The following is a 17,112-nucleotide window of genomic DNA, read 5'->3' as shown; positions in this document are numbered from 1 at the left end:
CTCCGTCGGCCGCTACCAGCAAGTGATAGAGCCCGGGAGCAGAAAATCAGAACTTTTAAGAAGTCTGCTCTGCTGAGGGACGTCGCTCAAGTGGTTAAGCTGGGGGTGGAACCCTCTCTAGGACAGTGTGGTCTCAGGACCCTCGGGGTCACGGAAAGACCAGGGGTGGCTGAGTGTGGCAGAGCTCCCAGGTACTGGAGCAGGGAAGCCGGCTGCAGAGACGGAGCTGAGGAGTGGGCTCTCAGCTCGGGGTTGCCACAAACTGTGATCTTCGGCACAGTCTGGCCACTGCTCCTCCAGCAGGGACCCAACAAGCAGCAGATCCGGGGAGACTCCCCTTCCTCCCCTGGGAGGAACAGCGTGGGAGTGCACGCTGCTCAGGGATCTGCTGGGTTTGGAGACCACACAGGGTCGTGTGCCAGAGATAGACTCGGTCACAGGCCGGGTGAGCACGGAGTGCAGCCGGAGAACAGGGAGATGGGAGTGACTGACTGCTTTTTCTCTGGGGGCGAACTGAGGAGTGGGGCCCTGAGTTCTCGGCTCCTCCAGGGAGGAGATTGGGAGGCCGCCATTTTTACTCTCATCCTCCAAAGCTATACAGAAAGCTTGCAGGTAACAAAAGCTCCCGAGATCAAACCCGAGCAGATTACTTAGCCTGCCCCCGGCAAAGGTGGGGCAGTTCCAACTCCCGCAAAGACACTTGAGAACCACGGCAACAGGCCCCTCCCTCAGAAGATCAGCAAGAACAGCCAGCCAAGACCAAGTTTACCAATCAATGAGAAGGGCAGAACTCCAGCACTAGGGGAATACAGCACATAGAACTCATGGCTTTTTTTCCCATGATTCTTTAGTCTTTCAAAGTTAATTTTTTAACTTTTCTTTATTGTTTTCCTTTTCTGCTTTTTTTTGAATTTTTCTTTTTCCCTTTTTCAACCAACATCTTATCAATCCTTTTTTTAAATCTTTTTTATTTTTCATTTTTAGAGTAATATTCTATCCCTTCATTGTAGTTAACCTTATTTTTGGTATATATATAAGTTGTTCTCTCTTTAAAATTTTGGGATATAGTTTCTTCTAACAGACCAAAATATACCCTAAATCTCTAGTGTATGGCTTTGTTCTAGTCTCTGGCCTGATCACATTCTTCCCCCCCCTGCCCTTTTTTGGTACTTTTTAAATTTCTCTTCTTTCTTTTTTTCAACATCTTCTTGTCTTATCAATTCCTTGTATAAAATCTTTTATAATTTCATCCTTACAGTCATATTCCATCCCTTCATCGTATTTACCCTATTTTTCTACATATATAAGTTTTTCTTTCTTTAAAATTTTGGGAGGCAGTTTCTTCTAACAGACCAAAATATGTCCAAAATCTAGTGTATGGCACTGATCTATTCACCAGCCTGATCCTATTTGATCATATTCTTTTTTTTTTTTTCTTTTCTTTCTTTCCCTTTCTTTTCCCCCCGGTTTTGGTCTCTTCTCGATTTGTTTAGTGTATATTTTTCTGGGGTCGTTGTTACCCTTTTAGCATTTTGTTCTCTCATTCATCTATTTTCCTCTGGACAAAATGACAAGATGGAAAAACTCACCTCAAAAAAAAGAACAAGTGGCAATACCAACTGCCAGGGACCTAATGAATACGGACATTAGTAAGATGTCAGAACTAGAGTTCAGAATGATGATTACAAAGATTCTAGCTGGGCTTGAAAGCATGGAAGATACTAGAGAAACCCTTTCTGGAGAAATAAAAGAACTGAAATCTAACCAAGTTGAAATCAAAAAGGCTATTAATGAGGTGCAATAAAAAATGGAGGCTCTAACTGCTAGGATAAATGAAGCAGATGAGAAAATTAGTGATATAGAAGACTAAATGATGGAGAATAAAGAAGCTGAGAAAAAGAGAGATAAACAACTACTGGATCACGAGGGCAGAATTCGAGAGATAAGTGATACCATAAGACAAAACAATATTAGAATAATTGGGATCCCAGAAGAAGAAGAAAAAGAGAGAGGGGCAGAAGGTATATTGGAGCAAATTACAGCAGAGAACCTTCCTAATTTCGGGAAAGAAACAGGCATTAAAATCCGGGAGGCACAGAGAACCCCCTTCAAAATCTATAAAAATAGGTCAACACCCCGACATCTAATAGTAAAACTTACAAGTCTCAGAGACAAAGAGAAAATCCTGAAAGCAGCTTGGGACAAGAGGTCGGTAACCTACAATGGTAGAACCTTTAGACTGGCAGCAGACTTATCCACAGAGACCTGGCAGGCCAGAAAGGACTGGCATGATATAGTCAGAGCACTAAACGAGAGAAATATGCAGCCAAGAATATTATATCCAGGTAAGCTGTCATTGAAAATAGGAGAGATCAAAACTTCCACGACAAAGAAGAACTAAAAGAATTTACGAACACCACACCAGCCCTACAAGAAATACTAAAAGGGGTCCTCTAAGCAAAGAGAGAGCCTAAAAGAAACATAGACCAGAAAGGAACAGAGACAATATACAGTAAGAGTCACCTTACAGGCCATTCAATGGCACGAAATTCATGTCTTTCAGTAGTTACCCTGAATGTAAAAGGGCTAAATGCCCCAATCAAAAGACACAGGGTATCAGATTGGATTAAAAAAAAAAGCCCCATTGTTATGCTGCCTGCAAGAGACTCATTTTAGACCCAAAGACAACACCTCATTTAAAGTGAGGGGGTGGAAAACCATTTACCATGCTAACGGACATCAAAAAAAAAAAAGGTGGGGTGGCAATCCTTATATCAAACAAATTAGATTTTAAACTAAAAACTATAATAAGAGATGAGGAAGGACACTATATCATTCTTAAGGGGTCTATCCAACAAGAAGATCTAACAATTGTAAATATCTATGCCCCTAACATGGGAGCAGCCAATTAATAACAAAATAAAAGAAACATATCAACAACATACAATAATAGTGGGGGACTTTAACACCCCCCTCACTGAAATGGACAGATCATCTAAGCAAAAGATCAACAAGGAAATAAAGGCCTTAAATAACACACTGGACCAGATGGACATCACAGATATATTCAGAACATTCCATCCCAAAGCAACAGAATACACATTCTTCTCTAGTGCCCATGGAACATTCTCCAGAATAGATCACATCCTCGGTCACAAATCAGGTCTCAACTGGTACCAAAAGATTGGGATCATTCCCTGCATATTTTGGACCACAGTGCTAAAAAGAATGAATGGGTCAACCAGGAAATTAAAGAAGAATTTAAAAAATTCATGGAAACAAATGAAAATGAAAACACAGCTGTTTGAAATCTTTGGGATGCAGCAAAGGCGGTCCTAAGAGGAAAGTATATAGCAATAGAAGCCTTTCTCAAGAAACAGGAAAGTTCTCAAATACACAACCTCACCCTACACCTAAAGGAGCTGGAGAAAGAACAGCAAATAAAGCCTAAACCCAGCAGGAGAAGAGAAATAATAAAGAGCAGAGCAGAAATCAATGAACTAGAAACCAAAAGAACAGTAGAACAGATCAACGAAACTAGGAGCTGGTTCTTTGAAAGAATTAATACGATTGATAAACCCCTGGCCAGACTTATCAAAAAGAAAAGAGAAAAGACCCAAATAAATAAAATCACGAATGAAAGAGGAGAGATCACAAGGAACACCAAAGAAATACAAACACTTATAGGAACATATTATGAGGAACCACATGCCAGCAAATTAGACAATCTGGAAGAAATGGATGCATTCCTCGAGACATATAAACTACCAAAACTGAACCAGGAAGAAATAAAAAACCTGAACAGACCCATAACCAGTAAGGAAAGTGAAGCAGTCATCAAAAATCTCCCAACAAACAAGAGCCCAGGGCCAGATGACTTACCAGGGAAACACTACCAAACATTTAAAGAAGAATTAATACCTATTCTTCTGACACGGTTCCAGAAAATAGAAATGGAAGGAAAACTTCCAAACTCATTTTATGAGGCCAGCATTACCTTGATCCCCAAACCAGACAAAGACCCCATCAAAAAGGAGAACTACAGACCAATATCCCTGAGGAACATGGATGCAAAAGTTCTCACCAAAATATTAGCCAATAGGATCCAACAGTACATTAAAAGGATTATTCACCATGACCAAGTGGGATTTATCCCCGGGCTGCAAGGTTGGTTCAACATCTGCAAATCAATCAATGTGATACAATACATTAATAAAAGAAAGAACAAGAACCATATGATACTCTCAATGGATGCAGAAACAGCATTTGACAAAGTACAGCATCCTTTCTTGATTAAAACTCTTCAGAGCGTAGGGATAGACGGTACATACCTCAATATCATAAAAGCCATCTATGAAAAACCCACAGCGAATATCATTCTCAATGGGGAAAAACTGAGAGCTTTCCCCCTAAGGTCAGGAACGCGGCAGGGATGTCCACTATCACCACTGCTATTCAACATAGTATTAGAAGTCCTAGCCACAGCAATCAGACAACAAAAAGAAGTAAGAGGCATCCGAATTGGTGAAAAAGTCAAACTCTCACTCTTTGCAGATGATACTTTTATGTGGAAAACCCAAAGAACGCCCCCCCAAAACTGCTAGAACCTCATACAGGAATTCAGTCAAGTGGCAGGATATAAAATCAATGCACAGAAATCAGGGGCATTCCTATACATCAACAACAAGACAGAAGAAGGAGAAATTAAGGAGTCGATCCCATTTACAATTGCACCCAAAACCATAAGACACCTAAGAATAAATCTAACCAAAGAGGCAAAGAATCTGTACTCAGAAAACTATAAAATACTCATGAAAGAAATTGAGGAAGACACAAAGAAATGGAAAAACGTTCCATGCTCATGGATTGGAAGAACAAATATTGTGAAAATGTCTATGCTACCTAGAGCAATCTACACATTTAATGCAATCTTTATCAAAATGCCATGCACTTTTTTCAAAGAAATGGAACAAATAATCCTAAAATTTTTTTTTTAAAAGATTTTATTTATTTATTTGAGAGAGAGAGAGAATGAGAGATAGAAAGCACGAGAGGGAAGAGGGTCAGAGGGAGAAGCAGACTCCCTGCTGAGCAGGAAGCCCGATGCGGGACTCGATCCCGGGACTCCAGGATCATGACCTGAGCCGAAGGCAGTCGCTTAACCAACTGAGCCACCCAGGCGCCCAATAATCCTAAAATTTGTATGGAACCAGAAAAGACCCCGAATAGCCAGAGCAATGTTGAAAAAGAAAAGCAAAGCTGGGGGCATCACAATTCCGGACTTCAAGCTCTGTTGCAAAGCTGTCATCATCAAGACAGTATGGTACTGGCACAAAAACAGACACATAGATCACTGGAAAAGAGTAGAGAGCCCAGAAATGGACCCTCAACGCTATGGTCAACTAATCTTTGACAAAGTAGGAAAGAATGTCCCGTGGAAAACAGTCTCTTCAACAAATGGTGCTGGGGAAACTGGACAGCCACATGCAGAACAATGAAACTGGACCATTTCCTTACACCACACGCAAAAATAGACTCAAAATGGATGAAAGACCTAAATGTGAGACAGGAATCCATCAAAATCCTAGAGGAGAACACAGGCAGCAACCTCTTTGACCTCAGCCGCAGCAACTTCTTCCTAGAAACATCACCAAAGGCAAGGGAAGCCAGGGCCAAAATGAACTATTGGGACTTCATCAAGATAAAAAGCTTTTGCACAGCAAAGGAAACAGTCCACAAAACCAAAAGACAACCGACGGAATGGGAGAAGATATTTGCAAATGACAGATAAAGGGCTAGTATCCAAAGTCTATAAAGAACTTATCAAACTCAACAGAGAACAAATAATCCAGTCAAGAAATGGGCAGAAGACATAAACAGACATTTCTGCAAAGAAGGCATCCAAATGGCCAACAGACACATAAAGAAATGCTCAACATCACTGGGCATCAGGGAAATATAAATCAAAACCTCAATGAGATACCACCTCACACCAGTCAGAATGGCTAAAATTAACAAGTCAGGAAACGACAGATGTTGGCGGGGATGCGGAGAAAAGGGGAACCCTCCTACACTGTTGGTGGGAACGCAAGCTGGTGCAGCCACTCTGGAAAACAGTATGGAGGTTCCTCAAAAAGTTGAAAATAGAGCTACCCTATGACCCAGCAATTGCACTACTGGGTATTTACCCCAAAGATACAAATGTAGTGATCCGAAGGGGCACCTGCACCCCAATGTTGATAGCAACAATGTCCAGAATAGCTAAACTATGGAAAGAGCCAAGGTGTCCATTAACAGATGAATGGATAAAGATGTGGTATATATACACAATGGAATATTATGCAGTCCTAAACCCCCCCCCCAAAATCTTGCCATTTGCAATGACATGGATGGAACTAGAGGGTATTATGCTAAGCAAAATAATCAGAGAAAGACAATTATCATATGATCTCACTGATAAGAGGAATTCTTAATGTCAGGAAACAAACTGAGAGTTGCTGGAGTGGTGGGGGGTGGAAGGGATGGGGTGGTTAGGGGATGGACATTGGGGAGGGTATGTGCTATGGTGAGCGCTTTGAATTGTGTAAGACTGATGAATCACAGACCTGTACCTCTGAAACAAATAATACATTATATGTTAAAAAAAAAAAGATAGTAGGAAGGGATAAATGAAGGGGGGGAATCAGAGGGGGAGACGAACCATGAGAGACGATGGACTCCGAGAAACAAACTGAGGGTTCTAGAGGGGAGGAGGGTGGGGGGATGGGTTAGCCTGGTGATGGGTATTAAGGAGGGCCCGTTCTGCATGGAGCACTGGGTGTTATGCACAAACAATGAATCATGGAACACTACATCAAAAACTAATGATGTAATTTGTGATGACTAACATAACAGAATAAAATTAAATTAAAAAGAAAAAAAAAACAAATACCACTTCTCACCCGCCCCTCTCCTGTCACCTGTTGCACAACTCATGTTTGTTCATTCATTCGTTTGTTGGTTCGGAACCTGGTGCCAAACCATTCGTAGACAACCTGCTTCTGGGTCGGGGGTTTTGTAGGGAGTAGAGCAGCTCCCTTGCGATCTATTGAAAGTCAGCTGTCAACACGACGGTTTGTAAAAAACAAAACAAAAACCAAAAAAACTAAGACAAATATCACTTCTACCACCTCAGAGACTGTCCATGAGCACCCTACCTAAAATAGTACTGCAATCACTGTCCCTTTATCATGCTTTCTTTTTCTTTACAGCACTTTTAAAAAGATTTATTTTATTTTATTTATTTGTCAGAGGGAGAGAGAGCACAAGCAGGGGGAGGGGTAGAGGGAGAGGGAGAAGCAGACTCCCTGCTCAGCAGGGAGCCCTACAGCGAGACCGGATCCCAGGACCCTGGGATCATGACCTAAGCCGAAGACAGACGCTTAATGGACTGAGCCACCCAGGTGCCCCCTTTCTTTACAGCATTTATCATTCTATAATATTTCATGCTATCTTCATTTGTTGGTTCTTGCCCCTGCCCTTGAATGTAAGCATTATGAGGGCAGGGACGTCCTTGATTTTTTTTTCTTCACTGTTTTAGTCTCCAGTGAATAACAAAGTGCCTAGTATATAGAAGGTGCTAATCAATATTTGTTGACTGAAGTTCAGAGTGTTACCAAGAAAAAAAAAAAAGCATTAAACAAAGATTGGGGAAAAGGCTCCATCATGCGTCAGAATTTGGGAACTATAGGAAATTGGTGTTTTCCCACACCTACCTTTCCAGACTTCACACATTTTCGGAAATGATCACATTTTACTTATATCAGAAAAAAGTACATCCGTTTGTGAGTGAAATAAGACATAAAAGTATTTAAGTTGCTTTTTGGATTGTGCACCTGGTTGTGTGGGGGTTTTTGTTTGCTGTGGGTCGGGAAGAAAGATTTCCTTGTTCAGCCAGCGGATGGCAGCATTCAACTTCTAAAATAGAGCCTTCTACTAACCTGCAAACCCCGGTTAAAAGAACAAAAAGGAAGGAGGAAGGAACGGGAAGGGGTGAGGAGGGGAGGGGAAGGGGAGGGGAGGGAAGAAGAAAGATACTTTCTGGTTAAACAAGTTGTGGAGTGTTGGGATACTTCAGAAAATGGACATTTGTTTGAAGCTAAAAAACAGCCTCAAAGCAGTTTCCCAGCTTAATTCAGACGGATGATCTTCAGGCTATTTATTTTCTGATGAAACATTTTATTAAAAAAAAATTTTTTTTAAGATTTTATTTATTTATTTGACAGAGAGAGAGACAGCGAGAGAGGGAACAGAGGCAGGGGGAGTGGGAGAGGGAGAAGCAGGCTTCCTGCGGAGCAGGGAACCAGATGTGGGGCTCAATCTCAGGACCCTGAGATCATGACCTGAGCCGAAGGCAGACACTTCACCTACTGAGCCACCCAGGCGCCCCAAAACATTTTATTTTGAAATAACTAGTTTAACATGCAGTCGTTAGAGGCAGTACAGACCCCACATGCCCTGGACCCAGTTTCCCTGGTGGCACCATCTGCAGAACTAGAACCCTGACCCAGATCAACTGGCCTTTTTAATGGTCAGAAATACGTGGTCACACCCAGCAGATTTCAGTTACAGTCAAAGCCACAAAGCGTGCAGGTACGATCTGTTAAATTCTTTAAAGGCTAATTTCCTCAAACTCCCCTTTCACTGACCCCAAAATATTTGGCTAAACTAACATGTGAGTGAGATTTACTTCTTTGCTAATGCATGTATGGAACAATAATAAAATTTCCCTCGGTTTCATTTTGTTCACGATATCCTCATTAAAATAATTTCAGGGGCGCCTGGGTGGCTCAGTCAGTTCAAGCGTCTGCCTTTGGCTCAGGTCATGATCCTGGGGTCCTGGGATCAAGCCCACGTGTAGGGCTCCCTGCTGGGCGGGGAGCCTGCTTCTCCCTCTCCCTCTGCCTCTTCCCCTGCTTGTGCTCTCTTTCGCTCTCTCTTCAAATAGATAAAATCTTAAAGAAAAAATAATTTCAGAAATTGTGCCCATCGACAATTCAGGAATATGCTGCTTTGATGAACTGTATAAGCTTCTATTAAGACACAGCCAAATCACCATGAACGGGGAGACTCCGAGGCCCCCTCCAGCGTCCCGAACTCCGGGTCCCAATGATGCCCTCCCAATGCCCTGGGCTGGTGCTGACAAGGAGGCAGACGCAATCTTAGGCTATTTAAACACCGAATCCTGAAAGTCCACTAGTAAAGAGGAATGGTGGCATAATTTTGCACTTCCCAGAGCCACACTTGACAGGTGTGGTAGTGAAGAAAAGCCTTCTGTGGTAGCTGCCTTCAAAGAGTAACCTCTGAACCCCTACTCACTCTCCCTGCCCCACGACTCTATTTCTTCCCCAAATCACTTTCCTTTGCCAGATAACTGAGGTACAGGAAACCCTTGTCTTCTTTTAAAATTAGTTATCCTGAGAAGAATTCAAATAGTCGCAGAATGTGAATGTTATAAAGTCACGAAATCTGGGTTTTTGTTTCTGTTTTTTTTTTTTTTTTTTCTTTTAGGGAAAGAAGTCTGAGGCTAAGGGCTTGTACAACTTTCCCATGATCGTATAGCCAGTTAGCGGCACAGCTAAGAGCTAAGCAAGGCCTAGGTCCTCTACCTGCAGTCCGGGGTAGCTTTCTGTTTGTGTTTTACTGTATCATACTGCTTTTCTTTAAGAATATATACCTTGCCATCTAGGGCGCCTGGGTGGCTCAGTTGGTTAAGCATCTGCCTTCAGCTCAGGTCATGATCCCAGGGTCCTGGGACTGAGTCCCCTGTTGGGCTCCCTGCTAAGCAGGGAGACTGCTTCTCTCTCTGCCCCTACCCCAGCTCATTTCCTCTCTCTCTCTCTCTCTCAAAAATAGATAAATAAAAATACTTAATAAAAAAAGAATATATACCTTGCCATCTAGGACTTGCTTTAACATGCTAGCAATAAATAAACAAGGAAAATATAATTATATATAATTTGTAAATAAGTAAAATGCATGAATGTTCTATAATAAAAAGGTTTTCTAAAGATTTTATCTTTATTTATTTAGAGAGGGTGCACATGCTTGAGTGGGGGGAAGGGCAAAGGGAGAGGGAGAGAGAGAATCTCAAGCAGACTCTGTGTTGAGTGCGGACCCCAACTCAGGGCTCAATCTCACAACCCTGAGATCCTGACCTGAGTCAAATCAAGAGTCGGATGCTTAACTGACTGAGCCACCCAGGTGCCCCTATAATAAAAAGTTTTTTTAAAAAAAGGATGTTCTTTATTATACCTTGGTTTGGATAAGTGTAGTAGATAGTCTCTTATTGAAGCACATCCAGATTGGAGAACTGAACAAGGAATACAAGAAAAAGAAGAGTGGAAAATGGCGAGGTGGGGGAGGAGGGCAAACTTCTTCCAGTTACTTCCTTATCTAGTCTTGGTTCTTGACTGAACCAGCTATGTGATATTAGACAAGTCACTCCTCTTCTAGAAGCTTCACTTTCTTCATCTGGTGAGGTCTTTAGAAAAGATGGTCTTTTAGGCCCCTAGAAGCAGTACATACCTTGGCTTCCTACAAAACCTGAAATATTGAAATTTCTCTTTGAATTTTCTGAAAAAAGATGCCAAAGGAAGCCTCAGATCAGAAGAAGCCCCATGGTCCTGGCCTTATCATTTCATTTTTTTTTTTAGATTTATCTATTTATTTATAAGAGAGAGAGAGGGAGAGAGAGCACAAGCAAGAGGGGCAGGGAGAGAGAGAGAGAATCTCAAGCAGACTACGTGCCCAGCATGGAGCCCAATGCTGATCCCTCCCCTGAGATCATGACCTAAGCCGAAACCAAGAGTCCAGAGCTCAACCAACTGTGCCGCCCAGGCGCCCCCTTACATTCCTTACAGCTAAGCAGCCGTACAGCCCCATAGTTCCTCAGAAGGCCTAAGGCCACCCGTTCTGGAATGGGACTGAAGTCTTTGGCAAGAAGACATACTCACTGTTGAGGTCTCCCCATGACCTGAGGGTACCCAAGGAACATGGCTTTGTACCACTCCCCTGGCTACCCTCAGCTTCCATTGGAATATAAGAGCAGAGGCTGGGGTAGACCGAAGTTTAAATCCCATCTCTGGCACTTCCTAGGTGTGTGTGATCTTGGTCAGGTTATTCCTAGTTCTCAATCTCCCCATAGATAAAATTGTTGTGAGAAGCAAGATAATAAATGTGAGTAGGAAGGTAGACAGAGAGGTGATGGAAGGATACATTTGAAATATTATTAGACTTCAGGGTTTACCCTTCAGGGTTCACCCCCCTTCCATTCAAGTTGCTGGTCATGGCCCAGGTGGTGGCATGAGGGTGTCAGAAGGTGAGCTGTGGGATCTTCCTGACTTCGGAGGAACAAAGTTTTCAGGCACTGGTGAGCTAGAGCCAGCTCCAAATGGCTCTCTGTTTTCTTCCTTGAGGTGAAATTAATATAGAATTAACCATTTTATTTTATTTTTATTTTTATTTTTTTGAGAGAGAGCACAGGTGTGCAGTGCAAGTGGGGGGGAGGGCAGAGGGAGAGAGAGATTCTTTTTTGTTTTTGAAGATTTTATTTATTTATTTGACAGAGAGAGACACAGCGAAGAGAGGGAACACAAGCAGGGGGAGTGGGAGAGGGAGAAGCAGGCTTCCCCCTGAGCAGGGAGCCCGATGTGGGGCTCGATCCAGGACCCCGGGATCATGACCTGAGCCGAAGCTGGATGCTTAATGACTGAGCACCCAGGCCCCTGAGAATCTTAAAATCTTAAGCAGGCTCCACACCCAGTGCAGAACCCAATGCGGGGCTCGATCTCATGACCCTAGGATCATGACCTGAGCTGAAATCCAGAGTTTGATGCTTAACGACTGAGCCACCCAGGCGCCCCCAGAATGAATCTTTTTAAAGTGAACAATTCCAGTGACATATATCTAGTGCCAAAACATTTCCATCACTCCAAAATAAAACCCCATAGCCATTAAGCAGTCACCACCCCCCATTCACCCCACCCCACCCCACCCCCCAGCTCTGGCAACCACCAATCTGCTTTCTGTTTCTACGGACTTACCCATTCTGGATATTTCATAGAAATGGAATCATGCGAACTTTGTCTCTTACTTCTCTCACTTAACATCATGTTTTCAAGATTAATCCATCTTGTAGCATATATCAGTACTTCATTCCTTTTTATGGCTGAATAATACACCCCACACACCACATTTTGTTTGTCCATTCATCAATTGATGGATATTTGAGTGGTTTCCACTTTTGGGTTATTATGAATAATGCTACCATGAACATTCCCATACAGTGTGTGTGTGTGAACATGTTTTCAATGCTCTTGGGTATGTACCTAGGAGCAGAATTGCTGGGTCATATGGTAACTCTGTGTTATCAGGGTTAGAAAAAAATGCCTATAATCAGCTTTCAAGAGCCAGCTGGAAATAAGCACATGAAAAGATGTGCCACATCATTAGCCAGCTGGGAAATGCAAACCCAAACCACAATGAGATACCACTTCACACCCACTAGGATGGGTATAATCAAAAAGACACAGGGGGCGCCTGGGTGCCTCAGTCGGTTAAGCATCCAGCATCTGACTCTTGGTCTATGTTCAGGTCTTGATCTCAGAATGGGGGAGCCTACTAAAAAACAACAACAACAACAACAACAAATGTTGACGAGAATGTGGAGAAATGGGAGCCCTCATACTTTGCTGGTGGGATTATAAAATGGTGCAGATGCTTCACAAAACAGTCTGGCAGTTCCTCAAATGGTTAAACCTGGAGCTTGTGCATTTGTGCATGTTTCCTGGTCATGGGATGGGGGCAGTGGTCAGGGTCTGAACAGAATAGCTAGAGAGACTTCTCCCTTCACCAGGGGTGGGATAGGCCTTAAAAACATGTCCATTCAATGAATATATGGAGATGACACTCATCTCTTTGATATCATATCCTCCAACCCTACCACCACCTCTCACTTCCCCAAATGACAGCATCCTATTGCAATAAGAATTCTTCTCTCCTAAACGACTGGTACAGAAAAGGCCCCTTGTGGTTTTCCTTTTTTATGTGATAACGGATTTTTTTTTTTTTTTTTTTTGGAAGAGCGAGCAGAAGCTTACCATGCAATTCACATTATGTATTTTCCTGCTTCTAGATCTTATTCCCACTGTCCTGCCTATATGCAAATGACACTCTCATTCCTTTCATCCTGTGTAGATCCTTTTCCCACCCTGTGAGAGCCTGGCCAAATCCCACTCCCAGCCCCTTGTAAAGTCTTCTCTCAAACTCAGGATTGAAGTGCCCCATGACTCTTTAGCAGAACTCCTCAGTATCATAATACTCTTAACTAAATGCATAAAATGCTGTTGTATTTTTACCTAATACAGTTAAATACTCATTTTTTTGGTCTATGTAATGCCACCATAAGCTAGAGAAACTGTGGCAGGGGCAAATAGTTGAAGAAATATTTAAGGTGGGTAAATTTAAGATGGAGCAAATGTGAATTAAGTTTTTACAATTTTACTTGGAATTGTTTGATTTTAGTTGGAGCACTAATGCTTGTAGCTATATTGTGTCTCCTCCTCTGGGTGGCCAAATAAGGGGGATGAGAGATTGGCAGGTTTGGGTTCTGGCCCGAGCTTTGGTTGCTAACTAGGTTTGTAATCTTTGAGTGACCCTAACCCTCCCTAATGATCAATGGGAAAGTGGGGATGGTATACCTATTAATAATGAGTTTCTGTAGATTCTATACTTCTTCACTTTCACTTCCTTAGTTCAGGCTCTCATCATCCGCAGCCGAGGCCCTTGCTATTCCAAACAGTCTGTGGCCAAGCAGCATCATGTTAAACATGCAGAACCTCAGGCTCCGCTCCACACCTACTAAAACAGAATTTGTGTGTTAACCAGATCATTAGGTGACCCGTATGTCCGTCAAAACCTGAGAAGCAGTGGCCTTATGTTCATTGTAGTCTCTTAGTTGGTCTCCCTGTCTCCACTCTGGCCCCTTCCAATCTATGGTGGCTAGGAAGAGCTTTTCAGTGGGCCAAAAAGATTTTATTACTTCCTTATTTAAAATCCCTCGGGGGCGCCTGGGTGGCTCAGTCATTAAGCATCTGCCTTCGGCTCAGGTCATGGTCCCAGGGTCCTGGGATTGAGCCCCAAGTCGGGCTCCCTGCTCCGTGAGAAGCCTGCTTCTCCCTCTCCCACTGCCCGTGCTTGTGTTCCTGTTCTCACTCTCTCTCTCTCTGTCAAATAAATAAATAAAAATCCTTAAAATAAATAAATAAGTTAATTAATTAATTAATTAATTAAATAAAATCCCTTGGGGCCTGGGTGTGGGGTGCCTGGGTGGTTCAGTTGGTCAAGTGTCTGCCTTCAGCTCGGGTCATGATCTCGGGGTCATGCGTCATGCGTCATGCGTCAAGCTTACTGCTCAGTGGGGAGTCTGCTTCTCCCTCTGCCCCTCCCCTGCTGGTGCTCTCGCCCAAATCGATAAATAAAATCTTAAAAAAAAATTAAAAATTCTTTTAAAAAATAAAAAAATAAAATCCTTCGGGGGCTCTCTATGATAAAATAGCAATATGGAAATAGCAGATGCACAGTTTCTAGAATGTGGCGTGCTGTTTTATGCCTCTAAGCTACTGTCTATGTTGCTTTCTCTTTGGGGGAGTATTTACCCATCTTCATTTCCTTGTAATCTTTCAATATTCAGCTCAAGTGTAGCCCCATCAGGGAAGCTTTTTCTGTCCCTCCTGTATTTAGGCCCCTACGCTAAACAGACTTTTTGGAAGGCATGGGCCCTCGTTTATTATGGTGACATGTGTACTTGTCTGTGTCCCTTTCCCAGCTGTGAACTCTCCCCCCACTGTGTTATGTGTGGGGATTCTGTGGGGAACGGGACAAAGTCTCAACCCTCTTGAAGCTTACAGAGCAGGTAGGGAAAGGAGACAATAAACAAATAACTCTAAAACTAAATTGGGAGGGGCGCCTGGGTGGCTCAGTCGGTTAAGCATCCAACTCCTGATTTCGGCTCAGGTCCTGAGATCAAGTCCCTCGTGGGGCTCCATGCTCAGTGCAGAGTCTGCTTGAGATTCTCCCTCCCTCCCTCTCCTCTGCGCCTCCCTCTGCTCTCTCTCTCTCTCCTCTAAGTGAAAAAGTAAAATCTTAAAAAAATTAAATTACATTGTGCCAAGTCCTCTTATGGATATACAAGCAGGTTATGGTAAGAGTAGGGGGGAAGCCAAGTCTTCCCTGAAAAAGTGACATTCGCATTGAGGTGGAAAGGCTGAGTAGGTGTTAACCTTATTCATATGCTTATGCGAGGCCTAGCATAATGCCTGGCCCATAGTAGGGTGTGTTAAATACTTACTGAATGAATGTGGGGTGGGGGGTTGGTTAAAAGGTTCTTTTGAGGATCACGTGTGGGAACATCCGCAAAAACTCTTAGGAGAGTAAAAAGTGCAACAAAATGCAACTTTATTACAGATTCTGTCTTCAGAGGATGGGAAGCTGAATTCGCTCTTTTACTGGAGGGAACCTTAGAAAACTTCTACAGAGCAGCAAGTTCTGCTCTAGCCAAGTGTATTCAGGCACACAGTCTTCTCCCCAAACAATTTTCTCATTCTGTTTGGATTGTCAACATGGCCTTAAATAAGATAGAGGAGGGAGCAGACACATGGCTTGTGTGGGTGTAGTTTTGGATGAAGTCCTGTGGCCAGAAGGCATCCAGCTCCGGTGCACTGACTTGAAGATCAAACTGGATGACCTTCAAGGGAGGATGGGGGCGGAGGATGCTAAGGGTGGTTGGAAGTGGGGAAGGTGATTAAGAAGAGTATTCATGGTGTTTGGGCCACTCAATATGATCAGATTCTGTGTTTAAGTGTTTGAGTTCCTTTCCTTTACCTCCCTGACTTACGGCGGTCCAAATATTTCCCATTTCCAGCAAGACCAGAAGAGAACTAACATAAATTTAGCATCTGCTGTGTGAAAGACACTATAGAATGTGCTTTTAAAATATGCAGAACAGAGGGTCCTGAGACAGCCCATCTAGACTTGAACCCCCTCCCATTCCATCGCTCTATGCTAACCGTAGAGCCTTAGAATGCCCTCTCTCTCCGAATCTAGTTTCCTCCTCAGTGATGGGGATGATATCTCGTAGAGCTGTGAAAAGGACTCAGGTGAGTATTAGATACAACATTTACCAAGTATCGATATTCAATAAATGAGTGTCGCCATGGCAGCTATTACTTGCTGGTTGATTCCTGGATTGAGTCAAGGTCAGGGTCAGGACTTTCCTCCATGCACAGGTTTCTACGTCTTTCCTTACAGGCTGGTTGCTTAGGTCCATAGGAATAATAATATAGGAGTAGGCTGTCTTGGTCACTCCCAGTGATCACCAACAGTGCTGTCATCATGGAGTCGAGGCACATAATTTAGTGAAGTGATACTGTACTGGCTCTTTAAGACCTTTGCTGGTTAATTAACGAATGAATTGAATCTTCAATGAATACTGAGGTACCTACTGTGAGGTACCATTGAGCGCCTACTACATGCTAAGTCCTCAGAATCAAAGAATGAGATAGTCTGGGGCCTAGTTCAACAGGTGCTTCTCAAAGATTAAGATGGGGCTCTTTTGGGGGGTCTTATATAGAACCATAGCTTTAGCCTCAAGGATCTCAATCTTGGGGGACCAAAAAGAGATATAAATAGAAAGAACACTATGGTAAATATAGCTGGCGACCGTTGCTTGTAAACCCTTGTATTCCAGCGCAAAATGAACATAGTGATCCAAGCTAGTTTGACACGGACCTTGGCTCCATTCAGGAAATACAAATAGAAACTGAAAATAAATTGCTTCTAAGAAGTGGGAATGGGAAGAGAGACTTGTTTTCCATCACAAATTCTTTAGCATGCCTTGATTTGTTCCTGTGTGCATATAGTATTTGACCTTATTTTGATGAAGTTCAGAACAAAATTAATAAAATATGAAACTGACTCTAAAACATGAGAGCCTAACACTTTCTATTTCCATTTTGACCAGCCATTTGATACAACTAGGGTTTGGGATGAGATAAGGCTTGGGAAAGGGGACAT

The sequence above is a fragment of the Zalophus californianus genome, chromosome X, assembly GCF_009762305.2.
Source record: "Zalophus californianus isolate mZalCal1 chromosome X, mZalCal1.pri.v2, whole genome shotgun sequence".
In the NCBI taxonomy this organism is placed as follows: domain Eukaryota; kingdom Metazoa; phylum Chordata; class Mammalia; order Carnivora; family Otariidae; genus Zalophus; species Zalophus californianus.
The sequence above is the reverse complement of the archived record's forward strand: the minus strand, read 5'-3'. Positions refer to the sequence as shown.